The sequence below is a fragment of the Danio aesculapii genome, chromosome 6, assembly GCF_903798145.1.
Source record: "Danio aesculapii chromosome 6, fDanAes4.1, whole genome shotgun sequence".
NCBI lineage: Eukaryota > Metazoa > Chordata > Actinopteri > Cypriniformes > Danionidae > Danio > Danio aesculapii.
Genome location: NC_079440.1, coordinates 10,144,491 through 10,162,484, shown reverse-complemented (window position 1 = coordinate 10,162,484; position 17,994 = coordinate 10,144,491). Strand labels below are relative to the sequence as shown.

General features: G+C 36.7%; 1 protein-coding gene across 2 annotated transcripts in view; it reads left to right on the top strand.

The window, feature by feature from the left end:
- The first annotated feature begins 258 nt into the window (after positions 1-258).
- plppr2b (phospholipid phosphatase related 2b) overlaps positions 259-17,994 on the top strand; it is a 100,879-nt gene continuing 83,143 nt past the window's right edge. For both annotated transcript variants that reach the window (XM_056459469.1, XM_056459470.1), the window contains exon 1: positions 259-372. The gene's annotated coding sequence lies outside the window, so the exon portion shown is untranslated. The remainder of the gene's footprint in view (positions 373-17,994) is intronic.

Sequence of the window (17,994 nt, the reverse complement as noted above, 5' to 3'; positions counted from 1 at the left end):
GTGCTTGTTGCATATTTTATAATCCTACAAATTGTGCCTTTAATGAATAAGCTTGATCTTTGCTCTTAAACGCTGGGACATCAATCCAGCTTGTTCACGTTACATCTTGTAATGTGGAGAGGGGTGGCGCTGATGCCAATGGCAATGTGTGTGTGTGTCGAGAGAGAGGAGGAGAGAAAAAAGAGAGAGAGAGAGAGAGAGAAGTGTGGCAGTATGCCTTTGGTGAAGAGACAGCCGTTTACACATAGAGAGCTGAGTTAAGCAGGTGCTGCTGTTTCATTCACACACTTCCAAAACCACTTGTGCTCCCGTCCAGCCGGAATGGGAGTAATATAGCACCTTTTACTTCCATCACTGCTACTATCATTAGAGGTAAGCTCTCTCTCTCTGTATCTCTCACTCTTGCTGATGTGTTTATAATGGTGAATGTGGGCTGTGGGCAGGCATTCGGGCAGCTCAATACGCTGGCTATAATAGATTCAATGCTTTTGAATGCGAAGGCAACAGAGGCTGTACTAGATTAAGGCTGTTGCAGAGAGAAACTGTGTTCAGGCTCTGACCCACATCGGGGAGTCGAAAGCGCTGCATGTCGCAAAAGAAACTCCTTGTCTTTTTCTCTGAACAAAAAAAGTGACAAGGATGTAAACGCAAAGTTTTGCACATAAACTGACTTGGAAGTGCATGATGTGCTTTTGTTGTGTGCCTTAGTAGAGTGTGTGTACTAGAGTGTTAATAATATATTGTCTGCCACAGTTGGATTTTTCGGGGGTCAGGTATTACTTTGGAGACTGTGTACTTGTACTGTTTTGGCAGGACCTGCAGTATGCAATGATGAATACTGCCGGTTAGTGCTGCATGAGCTCACTGTGTGTGTGTGTGTGTGTGTGTGTGTGTGTGTGTGTGTGTGTGTGCGTGCGTGCGTGCGTGCGTGCGTGCGTGCGTGTGTGTGTGTGTAAACCCGAAGCCCTAATGTAATCAGAACGTAATCAAAATGCTTCATCCACCAAATGTGTGTGTCAGACGATGCTCACAGTCTGTTTGCTGACCGTATGATCCATACTGCACTTAAAACTCGTAAAGCATGATCCAAAATCCTTCAATGAAGCGCAGTTATTTTATCACAAATCCTGATACTCGGTAAAAACTTCAATAAGAACTCACACTTTTTCATTTTGTTGGCACTCGGGCTCTGCACCATTAGAAATATACCATCAGGCCAGTGCTTGGAGCACGACTCTTTGGCAAAGGTTCAATTTCCATCCTGGGATAAATGAATTATCTTTTAATATATTAAGTTAAATCAACTCTGTCAATAGATGCATTTTTATTAAATTTGTCATGATTTTGGTGACTTTACTAGCTTGACCTCGAAGTAATGATGAAGCTTGAAAATAGTGGTGCTTTTCATTTGTAAAGTGGAAGTCAGAAATTCTGTTTCTAATAATAAGAATGTACAATATATTAGCTGGCAGTAAATTATTGTTTTTAATGATAGCTTTATTTGCCTAATTAGGATGTGCAATATTTTAGCTGTCAGTAAATTATTGTTTTTAAAGATATATTTATTGGCCTGACAATATATTACAGCATGAGTTTTTCCACTGGTTGATCCACTGCCAACCCAGGCTCATTGCGGATACGTACCCAGGTCTACATTTCTGGAAACAGCGAAATATGTAACCTTAGGTACATCTGCTCACACTTTTTGTTTTTGCAAATCCGCCAGAGGCCACCATGTATGCTTTTTGATGATCACAAATTTCTCTTGCGCATCCTCTTCTCGTGTAAATCCACCAGAGGGCGGAATTTACACTTCAGCCAACCAGGCCAGCTTGCTGTTGACTGACTGACTGACCAACTGACCCACCCACCCCCTTCCCAAAACCCAACCGATAGTGTTTTCAAAAGCAATCTAAAAAAAGAAAAGCTGTCACTGCGTGATTTCACCATATTTTCAGCCTGTTGTTTATTTATTTATTTGTTTATTTTTTGCTTTGTTGTACCTGGTTTCTGGAACCGTTCTTTGCCAGACTTGAACCCCATCATCGTGATCAACTCCGCTCTGCATCCCGAGTTTGTTGATGTACGTGGCGAGCTACTGGGCAAACTGGTAACACCGAAAAATGCACAGAAGCCATCGGCGGCGTCATACCACCCAGTAGCATTCGTTTTAAAGAAGAAATGCAGCCATACGTACCTCTGGCTACATAATTCGTGCTTCCCAGAAATGTAGACAGGGATAAGATTCCACAATGAGCTTGCGTTGTCCGCTTCAGATGTGAGGCTTTTGATTGAAGCTATTCATAAACCAAGATACACAAGGATTTTTGCTGTTTGTTCAAATTACTTATTTAAAATGAGATGAATCACCACAATTCTTGAGGGTTTTTTGGGGACAACTTGTTTTATGTTCAATCCACTTAAATTTGTCAAATCAAATAAGTTAACTTTATCAATTTGTGTTAGGACAACATGACGGTATTGTGTGGAACCCAGCATTTTTTACAGTGTTTGTTACCATATTTTTTTGTTATTTGGTTTTGCAAGCAGGCTAAAAAAATGATATTTAACAGTCTACATAGTATTGGGCCGAACACTATTGTTTTGGGGCCTAACCCCATTGTTCTGTTGTTATTGTTCTGTCATGGAACAACAGATGTCGTTTTGTTGGACAATGCAGGACATGTTAGGGAAAGATACACTGTAAAAAAAACTTGGTTCCACACAATTCCTTCATGTTCTCCCAACACAAATTGATTAAGTAAACTTAATAATTTTTACTAATTTAAGTGGATTGAATATAAAACAATTAAGTTCATTCATTATTTTCGGCTTAGTCCATTTATTCATCAGGGGTCGCCACAGCGGAATAAACCACTTATCTAGCATATGTTTTTCACGCAACAGATGCCTATCCAGCTGCAACCCATCACTGGGAAACACCAATACACTCTCACTTACACACATACACTACAGACAATTTAGCTTACCCAATTCCCCTATAGCGCATGTCTTTCAACTTGTGGGGGAAACCGGAGCACCCGGAGGAAACCCACGCCAACACAGGGAAAACATGCAAACTCCACACAGAAATGCCAACTGACCCAGTCGAGGCTCGAACCAGTGACCTTTTTGCTGTGAGGTGACAGCGCTACACACTGCGTTACTGTGTCGCCTGTAACTACAAACTTAATATATGAAATAAAAAATAATACCTTTTTTTTATAATTTTTTTTTCGAGTTTTCACATTTAATTGATAGGACAGCAGAGAGTATTGACAGGAAAGTGTGGGGAGCAGAAAGATCAGCATAGGACCACGAGGTGGGAATCAAACTAGTGTCACCGTGAGCACCGAAGTGCATGTATCGATGCACTAACCACTACACCACTAGCGCCGACAAATAATATCTTTTTAACTTTTATTTAATATCTATAATGCAAATCCATTTAGATCCACCAAACAAAGCAAGTCTCACATATAATACATCTACCAAAAGACAGGAAATGTTACTTTACAAACTGTTTTGTAAATAAACCATATAATATTTTCCTATTAGTCAATTATATTACTAAAAATTAATTAAAAAAACTGAATAAATATTCTGTCAGATTCTGCCTGGTCCTAGTAATAAGGAAGTTTTAGTAATAAGAATGGTTTACTCGCTCCACTGCCCTTTAAACAGACATATAAATGGGGATTTGTCACACCACATCAAAGAGAGTTAAAACAAGATTTGTTTGAATTTCCTGATAAAATGAACAGAATCTGATTTTAAAATCAAACATTGCAAGCTATTAATTTCAACCATCAAATTTATTACATTTTAGTGTTTTCTAATGCTTTTTTGGACATACTCTATTAGGATTTATTGGTTTTAACATACTACCAAAAACAAATAAATACATAGGGCCATTACAGTTTCCATTTAATACAATACTCATTTTAATCAATAAAATCAATACAAATTCTGTGGTGGTTTGTTTGTTTGTTTGTTTGTTTGTTTGTTTGTTTGTTTGTTTGTTTCAGCAGAAAGGATGTGTATAAAAAATTAAGATCATAATTAAGATCTGCTTATGCTCACATTGCAAAAAATACTTTTCTTTTGGTTTTAATCTTGTTTTGAGTCCAAAAATCTAATAATTCTTAATTCAAGCAGCATTTTCTAGACAAGCAAAAATATAGTCTTGTTTTTAGATATAATATGCCAAAATTAAATGAGTTTTTTATTAAAACAAGCACAATAATCTGCCAAATCTTTTGTCAAATCGATATTGATTGTTTTGATTATTATATTTTAAAATAAAACAATATTTTTGTCTTGAAATGTCTAGAAAATGCTTGATTTAAAGGTGCTGTATGTAAGTTTTTGACTCTTCTAAAGCATAAAAATACCATAATATGCTTGCAGATATTTAAGAAACATGTAAATATTCTTGTTTATCTGAAAAACAATGCTGAACTCAGGTATTCTGTTTGAAAATGTCTGTTTTGTGCCGAAACATCTGTATTTGTTTTGGTCATTTAACCTGCCCAATATCAGTTTAGCCAATTATATTTCAGCACCGTGGGTTGCCTTAGTGGAAAACAGCTTATTTCAATCATTCCGTCAGGAAGGCTCTCAAAGTATGTACCCGTGACCGAAATGTGACCTCCGGTGGACAGTAGCAGACCCCGAAATGAGACGCAGATTCAGAGTTCCACATAAGGTGGTTATTAATTAGCAAAAAATATAATTATTACGAATGTAAGCATTAGGTGAGCATGTTACATTGTAACCCTGTGTCCTAACAGCATGCTACGTGCCGAGATTTGCAGTGATAAGCAATTTGGCTGTTTGCACCAGGTGAAACACGACAGAAATTTAAATACAGCCATTCAGAAGCACAGAATAGTGCACTCACTGCACACCAACAAATTGGTAAGGTTTATAATACATAATAAACCTTTAACATTATTAAATGTACATGCTGAATCACTGATATGTGATGCGTTTACATGCAATTAGTGCAGAGATGTGTAAATGTAACATTTATTTAGTTATTATTTAAGGCCGTTTGGCAATTTCAATACAGTCTTCATTTTCTCATCAGTGACATGCAGTCTCTCTGTCATTGCATGTAAAGATTTTGGACATCCTCTTGGACACTTTTAATGCTTCCAAACGTTTTGCTGCATTTATAAAGCTCCCATGTCTTGATGTTGTTCAGTATGATGCGATTTACTTTCTATGTGTGATTTGATTGGACAGAAATTACAGGACAGATTTTTCTACTTTAGCCATCCCCATAGACAAGAAAAAATAAAGTAGTGACTGCAGATCATAGGAAAATAGTGAAGTAAAAGTACCGGTACAGCACTAAAAATGTACTGAAGGGAGGGTAAATGTACACGTTTTTAGAACTACTTCGTAAATTACGATTCCTGAATTCCTAAAATAACTATGTATTCAATAAAATAATTGTTACTCTGTTAATGTAAGTGAAATTTGTACAGAAATTATATTATGAAGCCTGCAAACACACATACAGTACTAACATTGAGAAATGGACTGCTTAATGACGAAACACTAATGTGAAGCAATTTAATTAAAATGTTTTAATAGAGTTACTTTTTAACCTGCCTGTAAATGGCACATAAGGGAGAGAGAAACTAAACCTAATTGCAGCAGTTCACTTTCCATCAGTGAGGTTTTCCTTCTTGTCTATATAGGTGGTCCTTGGCCAGAACAAGTTGTAATCTTTGCGGACCAGACTTAATCCCATGAGTCAAAAGTCCTACCCAAGACTATGTGGATTCAGTCAAAGTAATTAAATCAGAGTGTGCGAACGTGTCTCGGCCACCACGCAGAGGATAAAGCTGGGCAGCCAGCAGCTGGTATACTGAAGATTTCTGCAGTGTGAGTGACACAGAGACCCACATGCCCCAAATGCTGTATGCATATACACAGAGAGCATGAAACATCAGAGCACTGTCATAACATTCATTCTCCAGCTTCAGATCATACTGAACAAGGGCTGTTTTTACAGGCTTTCTGCTGATGTTTGACTTTTTGGCAGAGTTTAAAGAAAGAAGCAAATCACTTGCAAGATTTCTGATAAGCATTCATTTCTAGCGTAGCCAGTTACACCATTTGGTTAACAAATACAGTACGTGCTTTACTCATGTTTCACACAGTGGGAGGAAGAGTACTGTGCTTTTTGTTCTCTGAACTGTTCACTGTTTGTTCCATGTTTCACACGGTTCTCTCAAGAATTGTCTAGTTTGGAAATTCGAAGTGTTTATGATAGTGGCCACTAGCATACTACACTGTCAAAAAAGTCACAATATGTTACTTTAATACATTCTACTAAGTTAATCCAATAGTATCTGGATGCAAACTTGGATTTGCGATCTGAGACTGCATATCTCCGAGATGCTATGTCAGACACAATGCACTCAGAGGAGCTAATGACGTCACTGTGAGGGGTAGGGTTAGGGGTGGGGATAGGTGTGTGGATTAAAAGCATTGAATGCAGATCAGATTGCAACTGCACCGAGTCTGCATCCAGGTTTCAACTTATTTTTTCAAGTTACACAAAGTTGAGTTTAGTCAGTTTGATTGATGTAAGTTGAGAGGACTAGAAAAGATCATTTGATTCAACTGAAAATTTAAGGCAGTAAGATCTTTTTTACAGTATAGAATCCCACTTTGTAAAAAATGTAATGACAAAAAGTCAAGACAACAAATATTTTTAAGTTGCTTTAACTTATTTTATTAAGTTGATCAAGTTTCCACTCATTGTTTTAAAACTAATTCTAAATTCAGTTCTAATTTCCAGCAAAAGAATAAAAAGTGTGGTCAAAAACGTCCTATTCTCATACCCCACATGGTGATGCATACGTCTCCAAAACTCGACAGGTGGACAAATTTAAACTTGTTTTTATTAAAACAAATATAAATATCCATATAATAAATAATACTAGTGATAATAACTAACTAAAAATAACATTATACAAATGCAACTTGTCATGGATAAACTGAAAAAAGCCCCCCAGACATGGAGGCATGGAGGCAGTGGTTTTTATATTTATGTAGAAATTAATCATTTTTGTAACATTTTAATTCTTTAGTTGTTTTAATTTGTAAAGATATTTGTGTATTGCTGTATATCCGGTGTGTCCTAAACAATCTGTATGCATTTTGGACCTGCATTGGCGCATAACTAAAGCCCTCTGCGCTGGACTTTAGACCAGGTTTTAGTTGGTCAACAACACACTCTATTTCAGTTCTTCAAAATAGCAATGCACCAACAATGCGCCTTAACACACCTATTTTCAGACTGGAACATCCAGTCCACAAAGTGGCACAAATGGATTTGCTTTTGAAACAAAACGTGGCACAAAACGTGAAAATTACTGTTGTAATGGTCTGAAACAATGAGCCAAAGACATCTTGCACCTTATTCCAGCGGATGTATGGTAGGGCCCAATATTTTTAGTCAGTTTGATTAATGTAAGTTGAGATGACTAGAAAAGATCAATTGATTCAATTAAATGTATTATTTAATTAATTTATTATTTTATTAATATTTAATTTAATTTAATTATGGATAAATTAAATGTAAAGGCTGCAAGATTTTATTTACAATGCATGTTCGTGCCAAAGCATATACAGTTGAAGTCTGAATTATTAGTCCCCCTTTGAATTTTCTTCCTTTTTTAAAATATTTTCCAAATGATGTTTAACAGAGCGAGGCCATGTTCACAGTATGTCTGATAATATTTTTTCTTCTGGAGAAAGTTTTATTTGTTTTTTAGAATAAAAGCAGTTTTACATTTTTTAAAAACCATTTTAAGGTCAAAATTATTAGCCCCTTTAAGCTATATTTTCGATAGTCTACAGAACAAATCATCGTTATACAATAACTTGCCTAATTACCTTAATCTAATAAACCTAGTTAAACCTTTAAATGTCAATTTATGCTGTATAGAAAAGTCTTGAAAAATATCTAGTCAAATATTATTTACTGTCATCATGGCAAAGATAAAATAAATCAGTTATGAGAAATGAGTTATTATAACTTATGTTTACAAATGTGTTTTCTTCAATAAACAGAAATTAGGGAAAAAAATAAACAGGGCAGCTGATGATTCAGGGGGGCTAATAATTCTGACTTCAACTGCACATCATCTTGTCTGAAGTTTTCTGAAGCATATTACAAAAACAAAAAGAAAAAGGAAGGCAAAAGCAGACGGTATGATCAACGCTCGATACTTGTATCTGTTTTTCTCAGATTCTAAACATCTAAATGGTGTGGGAGAATTTCTGGGGCTGTACAAAGTGCATGAATATTTAACGAGGCAAGCATTCAGGCGATTTATGATTGATTGTCTGTTGCAATTTTTATGCTGTTATTTCATTTTTTTTGCCAGTGAAATTTATGCTTTAGGATTGCAAAAGACATCAGATGATGTTCTGGCTTGCTTCTCTCAAAGTTACAGTGGAGATCAAATTTAGGGAACAATCTATGTTTTCAACTAAAACATTTTATATTTATCAAGAAAACCTGCTTGTGTAGTTTCTTCTCTGAGTTGAATATCTCCAGAACTCTGGTTGTCAGATGAAAGCAAGAATGACAGTTGACAGATGAATATGTGATAACTTGCTGTTGCAATGAAAACAACGAGCACAGAAAAGAATGTATTTTGTGAAAGTATACTGTGTTCAATTTCTTCCAACCTTTGTGCTTTTCCTAGTCAGAGAGAACATGCGATTGTGCACTAATACTAAGGGTCAAAGTCAAGTGTAATTTAGTTTTTTCATCAATTTCTAGCATATAAACATGTTTACAGTAAGGTTTATATGACTTTTTTCCATTTGTACACTCAAAAACTTCTGCTGATTTTAAAAAAGATGATTTTTGCTGCTTGTTTAAGCTACTTATTCCAAATGAGCTGAATCAACACAATTCTTTTTCAGAACAACTTAATTGTTTTATGTTTAATTCACTTAAATTTGTACAAACAACTAAGTTAACTTAATCGATTTGAGTTGGGACAGCATGAAGGAATTGTGGAGCCCAGCATTTTATTTACAGTGTGTTTGTTCAAACTACTTGAAAAAAACACACTAGCTGAAACAACACAATTCTTGAGGGACAACTTAACTGTTTTTTGTTCAATAAATTTGTAAAAAGTATTAAATGAACTTCACGTTGTCCCAACACAAATTGCTTGTGTGGAGCCCACCATTTTTACAGTGTTTTATAAAAAAAGAAAGAAGTGCATACAGTATTTGAACATCATCAGCACGATTGAATAATGACTGAATTTTCACTCAGATTAGTGCCAGTCACACAGCACATTTGTAATTAAAAACTTGGCAATTCAAAGTATGTTATCATCCAACATCACAGCAAACAGGCTTATTTGCTACTGTACAACATTGTTTGCAGGGTGTAATAGTAAATTTATCTCTTTCTGAAGTGCCCGGAATTGTCTTGTAAAATCACATCTGCTTTCTAACAGCAGAGCAATAACTAATACATCATGTGAGCATATAGTGTCTTTCTTTATTGGCATTTAAAAGAAACCTTTTATTCTGGCAAATACAAACGTCACCCATATGTCATCACATGATAGTAGATATCATGTCAGCGCTCTATTTTTGGAGTGCTCTTGAAAGTGTGAAACGGACTTGTATTTATCTGCTGCTTTTCATGTCACAGATCGGTACAGGGTTTGGGAATGTTTTCCATCAAACATTCAGTGATGTCAGCTAATATTTCCTTAATCTTAAAGGGATAGTTCACCCAAAAATTAATATTTACTCTTTCTTTCTGAAGATATTTTAAAGTAGATAGTTTGAAGAAAGCTGAAAATCTGTATTTTGGAATATCACATATAAACCCTGGATGGATAGCTAAGATGTGCATAAATTTTGGAAATGCACATAAAAAATTATTATCAAAAAATTCATATTATTTTGCTTCGTGGAAAGTGACAGGTTTGTTTGGGTGGACAATGAGGTCCGAATATTTTTAAATGTTTTATACGAGACAGAAGTAACGACCATCCTTGATGGAAAAAAAACAAGCACGCAAATCTTCCAAGAAGTAAGAGAGGAGATGATTCTAATGGGATAAACCGTGGACTATGTTGCGTAATAAATGGTAAAGCCTTAAGTAAAAATACATGCATGAAAATAAGTTATTATATACAAAAAAAGTCTCTCTTGGAAAAAAGGCTCTTATTTTGTTCTCTTGGACTCGTTGGATGGAAAAAGTGCTTTATTCGCAAATGTTTTATGCGACATTCCAGATTTGCAATTAAATTTAATTTGCATCTTCAGAAATAAAGGTACGCAAGCTGTCACTGGGGTGGTACCTTTTCAAAAGGTACAAATTTGTACCTACAAGGTCCATATTAATACCTCAAAGGTACATATTAGTACCTAAAAAGTACAAAAGTGTTCCTCTTAAAATTTTTAGGCACTAATATGTACTTTTGAGGTATTAATATGGACCCTTTAAGTACAAATGTGTACCTTTTGAAAAGGTACCACCCCAGTGACAGCTTGCGTACCTTTATTTCTGAGAGTGTAGGAAAAAACATCTACTATGAAGCTTAATGGCCAGCAGGCACACAATGTCATAAGACGTTAATATTAGGTTAGATTTAGGTTGTGACGTCAGGTGACCAAATGTCTAGCAGTGTCTAATGACAACGTTATTTTGACGTCCAATAATGACGTCAAATGACATTGGTGTTTGGTGGATTACAAATTGTGTTGTAAAGTGACCAAGTTCCAACATCAAGCCAATATCTTAAACCACAGTCATATTGATGTCAAATCCTGACATTTATTCATCTGGTATGGCAACCAAAATCCAACGTCTGTTAGACGTCATAGTGTTAACTTCCACACAACGTCAAGCTGTAACATCATTAGACGTTAATATTTGGTTGATTTTAGGTTGAATGATTGACATTGATGTTGGCCAGATGTTGGGTTCTGACGTTAACCAAATTTTCATTTCCAAACAAAATGAACCTTCCCCACAACTTCAGGGTACATTGTAAATCTGACATTATGTTGACCTCCTGTGCCTGCTGGGTGGTTACAGCTTTACTACATTTTTCAAAATATCATATTTTGTGTTCAACAGAAGAAAAGAAACTCAAACAGGTTTGGAACAAGTGAAGGGTGAGTAAAGTATGACAGAATTTTCATTCTTGGGTGAACAATTCCTTTAAATGACCATACATTCAATGGACATACCCTGAAAGAAAGATTGGTATTTAAAATGATCATCCTAGGTCATGTTTTAAACCCAAATATGCTATTTATTAAGATACAATGTAAGCCAGAGAGCTAAAGAAGCCTTTTTTTCCTTGTTGTCCTTTCCTATTTTGTTCCTATTTGTGGTCCTTCCAGTCCCTTGTGCTCTTCTCGTTTCTAATGTACTCCTTAGCAATGACCTGATTTTGTCTTTCCCTCTCCTTCTGTTGCTAAGAGTGTATGTTTTAAAGAGCTCAGAGGATAGACATATCATAAGGTTTGCTACAGACGTTCCCTTTGAAGATGGATTTCTTAAGAACGTACACCTGTGCTCATTTTTCCTGCGCTGTGTGATTGCTCTAAATGGAGCAGCCCACTTTTAAGCTTGGTGAGATATTTTATGATGCGTGTCACTTTGTTTGTCACTGTGGTGTTAATTGTAAGAGCAGGGTGCACTAACACTCATACACAGCATGGTTTTGATGGTTCAGTTTCAAGAGTTGAACTATATAAAGTCATTACACCTACTCAACCATCAAGTGTTTGGGAATAAAGGATTATGCGGCTGGTCCTCGGGACAGAAACTATAATGCGTTTGTGCCGCTGTCACTTCAGCAGCTACAGTAGTCAGCTCAAGGCTTCAAACTGAATTTTAGACATGAGAACGTGGCACACAGACTTGAAATAGATGTTTGGTTAAGATCAAATTGTCCTTTATTATTACATTTAAAAAAATATTTGGTTAAATCTCAGCTTAAGTTTATTGGAAACGTGAGACTAGAAACTACTGTAAATACGTTACTCTGGGAATGTTTCGTTGCATGTTATAGATGGCAAATCCACTAGAGGGTGCTGTTTACATTTTTGCAAATTTAAAATATGTCATTTATTTCACGATTAGTTTCAGATTCACATCATTCTTGTACATGTCCACATGAAGGCGGGGCTTGTTGTACAGATCACCTACCAAACCATAGTGTTTCCAATCAGCCAATAGTGTTTTCAGAAGTAAACGTAAGAGAAAAGTGCGCTACAGCCATGTAGATTTACCTTTATTTTACATTAGTTTTATCTCTAATGTGGAACCGTTCTTCATCAGATTCAAACCAGAGTGCTCTGCATCACAAGTGCAACATCATATAAAGTGAGCTAACACTCGTACACAGCATGGTTTTGACGGTTTACTTTCAAGAGTTGAACTATATAAAGTCATTACACCTACTCAACCATCAGTGTTTGGGAATAAAGGATTATGCGGCTGGTCCTCGGGACAGAAACTATAATGCGTTTGTGCCGCTGTCACTTCAGCAGCTACAGTAATCAGCTCAAGGCTTCAAACTAAAATTTAGACATCAGAATGTGGCACACAGGCTTGAAATTGTTGTTTGGTTTAGATCAAATTGTTCTTAATTATTACATTAGAAAAAAATTACTTGGTTAAATCTCAGCTTAAGTTCATAGCAAATATGTGAGATTAGATTTTTGCGAAAAGTACTGTAAATACGTTGCTCTTGGAATGTTTCGTTGCATGTTATAGATGGCAAATCCACTAGAGGGTGCTGTTTACATTTTTGCAAATTTAAAATATGTCATTTATTTCACGATTAGTTTCAGATTCACATCATTCTTGTACATGTCCACATGAAGGCGGGGCTTGTTGTACAGATCACCTACCAAACCCGTGTTTCCAATCAGCCAATAGTGTTTTCAGAAGCAAACGTAAGAGAAAAGTGCGCTACAGCCATGTAGATTTACCTTTATTTTACATTAGTTTTATCTCTAATGTGGAACCGTTCTTCATCAGATTCAAACCAGAGTGCTCTGCATCACAAGTGCAACATCATATAAAGTGAGCTAACACTCGTACACAGCATGGTTTTGACGGTTTACTTTCAAGAGTTGAACTATATAAAGTCATTACACCTACTCAACCATCAGTGTTTGGGAATAAAGGATTATGCGGCTGGTCCTCGGGACAGAAACTATAATGCGTTTGTGCCGCTGTCACTTCAGCAGCTACAGTAGGCAGCTCAAGGCTTCAAACTGAATTTTTGACATCAGAATGTGGCACACAGGCTTGAAATTGTTGTTTGGTTTAGATAAAATTGTTCCTAATTATTACATTAGAAAAAAATTACTTGGTTAAATCTCATCTTAGGTTCATAGCAAATATGTGAGCTTAGATTTTTGCGAAAAGTACTGTAAATACGTTGCTCTTGGAATGTTTCGTTGCATGTTATAGATGGCAAATCCACTAGAGGGTGCTGTTAACATTTTTGCAAATTTAAAATATGTCTTTTATTTTACAATTAGTTTCAGATTCACATCATTCTTGTACATGTCCACATGAAGGCGGGGCTTGTTGTACAGATCACCTACCAAACCCGTGTTTCCAATCAGCCAATAGTGTTTTCAGAAGCAAACGTAAGAGAAAAGTGCGCTACAGCCATGTAGATTTACCTTTATTTTACATTAGTTTTATCTCTAATGTGGAACCGTTCTTCATCAGATTCAAACCAGAGTGCTCTGCATCACAAGTGCAACATCATACAAAGTGAGCTAACACTCGTACACAGCATGGTTTTGATGGTTTACTTTCAAGAGTTGAACTACTGTATATAAAGTCATTACACCTACTCAACCATCAAGTGTTTGGGAATAAAGGATTATGCGGCTGGTCCTCGGGACAGAAACTATAATGCGTTTGTGCCGCTGTCACTTCAGCAGCTACAGTAATCAGCTCAATGCTTCAAACTGAATTTTAGACATCAGAACGTGGCACACAGACTTGAAATTGTTGTTTGGTTTAGATCAAATTGTTCTTAATTATTACATTAGAAAAAAATTACTTGGTTAAATCTCAGCTTAAGTTCATAGCAAATATGTGAGCTTAGATTTTTGCGAAAAGTACTGTAAATACGTTGCTCTTGGAATGTTTCGTTGCATGTTATAGATGGCAAATCCACTAGAGGGTGCTGTTTACATTTTTGCAAATTTAAAATATGTCATTTATTTCACGATTAGTTTCAGATTCACATCATTCTTGTACATGTCCACATGAAGGCGGGGCTTGTTGTACAGATCACCCACCAAACCAAAGTGTTTCCAATCAGTCAATAGTGTTTTCAGAAGCAAACGTAAGAGAAAAGTGCGCTACAGCCATGTAGATTTACCTTGATTTTACATTAGTTTTATCTCAAATGTGGAACCATTCTTCATCAGATTCAAACCAGAGTTCTCTGCATCACAAGTGCAACATCATACAAAAGCTAACACTCTTACACAGCATGGTTTTGACAGTTTACTTTCAAGAGTTGAACTATATAAAGTCATAACACCTACTCAACCATCAAGTGTTTGGGAATAAAGTATTATGTGGCTGGTCTTCGGGACAGAAACTATAATGCGTTTGTGCCGCTGTCACTTCAGCAGCTACAGTAGGCAGCTCAAGGCTTCAAACTGAGTTTAGACAAGAGAGTGTGGCACACGGGCTTGAAATAGTTGTTTGGTTTAGATATAATTGTTCCTAATTATTACATTTAAAAATATATATTTGGACCAATCTTAGCCTGGAAATATGTGAGACTAGAAACTACTGTAAATACATTGCTCTAGGTACATTTTGTTGATCACAAATACACCAGAGGTTACCGTTCACATTTTTTTGCAAATCTAAAATATGTCATTTAGTGGACGATTTGTTTCAGATGCACGTCCTTTCTTTTACTCATCCTCACCTTGCAAACCATTGACCTAAACCCTTTCCAAAACCCAACCAATAGTGTTTTCAGAAGCAAAATAATGCACTGCAGCCATGTAAATTTACCTTGATTTTACATTCGTTTTATCTGTTTTGTGGAACTGTGCTTCACCAGATTCAAATGCTCTGCATCACAAGTACAACAATGTACAAAGTGAGCTAACACTCCAGCCTGATCTCACGAAGAGACCTTTCAGATGACAAATCTACTAGAGGGCGCTGTTTACATTTTTTGCAAATCTAAAATATGTCTTTTAGTAGAAGATTTCTTTTAGTCATTCTTGTAAACTTCCACAAGAAGGCGGGGCTTGTCGTACAGATCACCTAGCAAACCACTGACCTTGTGACGATGTCATAAAATAAATAAATAAAGCAATTCAGCAATCTCAGTAAATACTTTTATTATGGATGACGTCTGTTCCTTGAAAAAGGGCGGAGCTTGGCGTCATATAGAATAAAAGTAAGAGCTAGAAGGAAGGTGAAAAAAAAGGAGTGGGCCTCTGACAGTCATGGAGGACGCAAGCTGCGGTTTGTTGTGTTAAAGTTTCAGTTTCTCCGATGGCGTTCTTGTGTGTGTATCAACTCATCATGCTTTCATCAGCCAGCATTGTTTAAACCCTGCCGAGATGTCAAGAAGCAGATGAATGTGTGAGCGCGAAAAGCTTCTACTTCACTTAAACGCTTCAAGTGAAATGAGAACCGCAAAGCATCTACTGCATTAAAGCGCTCAACTTTAATGAGAACCGCAAAGCATCTACTGCATTAAAGCGCTCAACTTTAATGAGAACCGCAAAGCATCTACTGCATTTTAGCGCTCAACTTCAATGAGAACCGCAAAGCATCTACTGCATTTTAGCGCTCAACTTCAATGAGAACCGCAAAGCATCTACTGCATTAAAGCGCTCAACTTCAATGAGAACCGCAAAGCATCTACTGCCTTAAAGCCCTTCAACTTCAATGAGAACCGCAAAGCCTCTACTGCCAGCACTGCAAAGCCCCAAACTTCAACGAGGATGCGTGAGTAAACCAGCTAATGACTGACGGTTGATTCTGACTTAAACTTTGAGTTTTTTTCTTCTCCTAAAGAGACTTTGTGAACTATGGTATAATTTTTGGTGTTGATGTATTTGTTTGGTGTTTGCAATTATGTTTCTTTGTTGTTTGATTCTTGATTTAATTTTCAAACATGATTGATGGTAATGAGATTTTTGAGTTTTGAGTTTTTTTTCCTCAATGCTAAAAACTTGTGGGTCTGTGTATGAACAGGAGCTTAACAGGCCTTTGTAAGGTTTCCTGGTTATTGTTTGTTTTTGTTTGACTTATTTGACAGTGACATACTGTCTGGCAACCCAGCATTTTAAAATAAAGGAAACGTTACATAAAAAATGGCAACCCAGATGGGACCGAGAAAGTATCTATGAGTAAAAGGAAAAACACTTCATTATTCAACCTCACTACCACGCCACAAAATGGCTGCCACCTCAAATGGTTCCTCAAATGATTCACTTCATGATATGGAGGGAGATGTTGATCAATCCATTCAACAAAGCTCAGCAGATGATCTAATGAACACAGTGGTTTCAGAAACTGAGGACATTAAAATCCCGTTACCCAAATCACTTGAAGGATTTCCAGCTTTTTCAACTCAAGCTACACTGCTGGATATGGAGCTCACAGACGTTTTTGATCTCCGACCTCCTTTATCACCAAGCTCCCCATCCACACTTCAAGATACCCTGACAATTCAACAATTGAGCAAAATGATGCAAACCCAATATCAGAGTCTGAAGGACACCATGTTGAAGGAATCAAATGACATAAAGCAGTTTGTGGACACATTTACTATGAATGTTAATGATACATCTGAAAAACAATTGACTGAAATGAAACGGCTTTTGACTGATCACTTTGAGCACTTCAGGAAGGAGGTTAACAACATGTTGCATTGGAGGTTGAAAAATCATCTGTCTGAAACGCTGAAAGATTTCCATTCCGTTATGCAACCAATGGCTGCTACCTTAAGTCTCATTCAAAATGAAACGGATCAATGTGTACAACAAATGAATACCTTTATTGCGGAGTCCAATTCCAATTCAACTTTACAGAATGAGGTACAGCAGTGTACACAAAAGCTTCAACAATTGACACTGGACATCAAAAGTCTAAAATCATCACAGCAAATTTCCACAAAAGCAAATGCTTCAGTGCAAACAGTTCTCTTTCCATCTTCTAATGTGGTAGATTCTCCAGTGGTGAACCCCAGGTTACAGCGGCTTCATTCCACTTTACAATCTGGAATGGGTGATTCAGATTTTCATTCTGCTACGGAATTTGGTACACCCCCTGTGGAAGGAAGAGTAAGGTTTTTGGGAAAACAGCCAATTAAGATTCAATTTCCTTGTTTTGGACGCTTTGAAGATTGTGAGGATCCTCTAATATTCTTGGAGAAGTGTTATGATTTCATGTCACTGCATCCACTTTCTGATGAAGAGTTAATAGCCACACTCCGGAATGTGCTTCATGGAACAGCTAGAGACTGGTGGGATTTCGCTAGACATGAAACCACTACTTGGCAGGATTTTGAATCCAAGTTTCTTGCTGCCTTTCTATCTGAAGATTACGAGGATGAATTGGCAGAGAGAGTGCGAACACGTGTACAACAAGAAGGTGAAGGTATTAGAGATTTTGCTTACATGTATAGAGCTTTGTGTAAACGCTGGAAACCACTCATCACAGAGGAAGAAATCATCAAGCTGATTCTTAAGAACATAAACCCACAAATGGCAAGTCAACTGCGCAGCAACGGTGTTAATACTGTGGATGGTCTTGTCCGTCTTGGTCAACAACTGGAAAAAGACAAAGAAAATCAGCTACAGTATGAGCAACGAAAAAAACCTTGTAAAACTAGTGCCAGTACTCCTGTTAATGTTCAGTTAAATACTCCAGTTACAGCACATGATGGCACTAAAAAA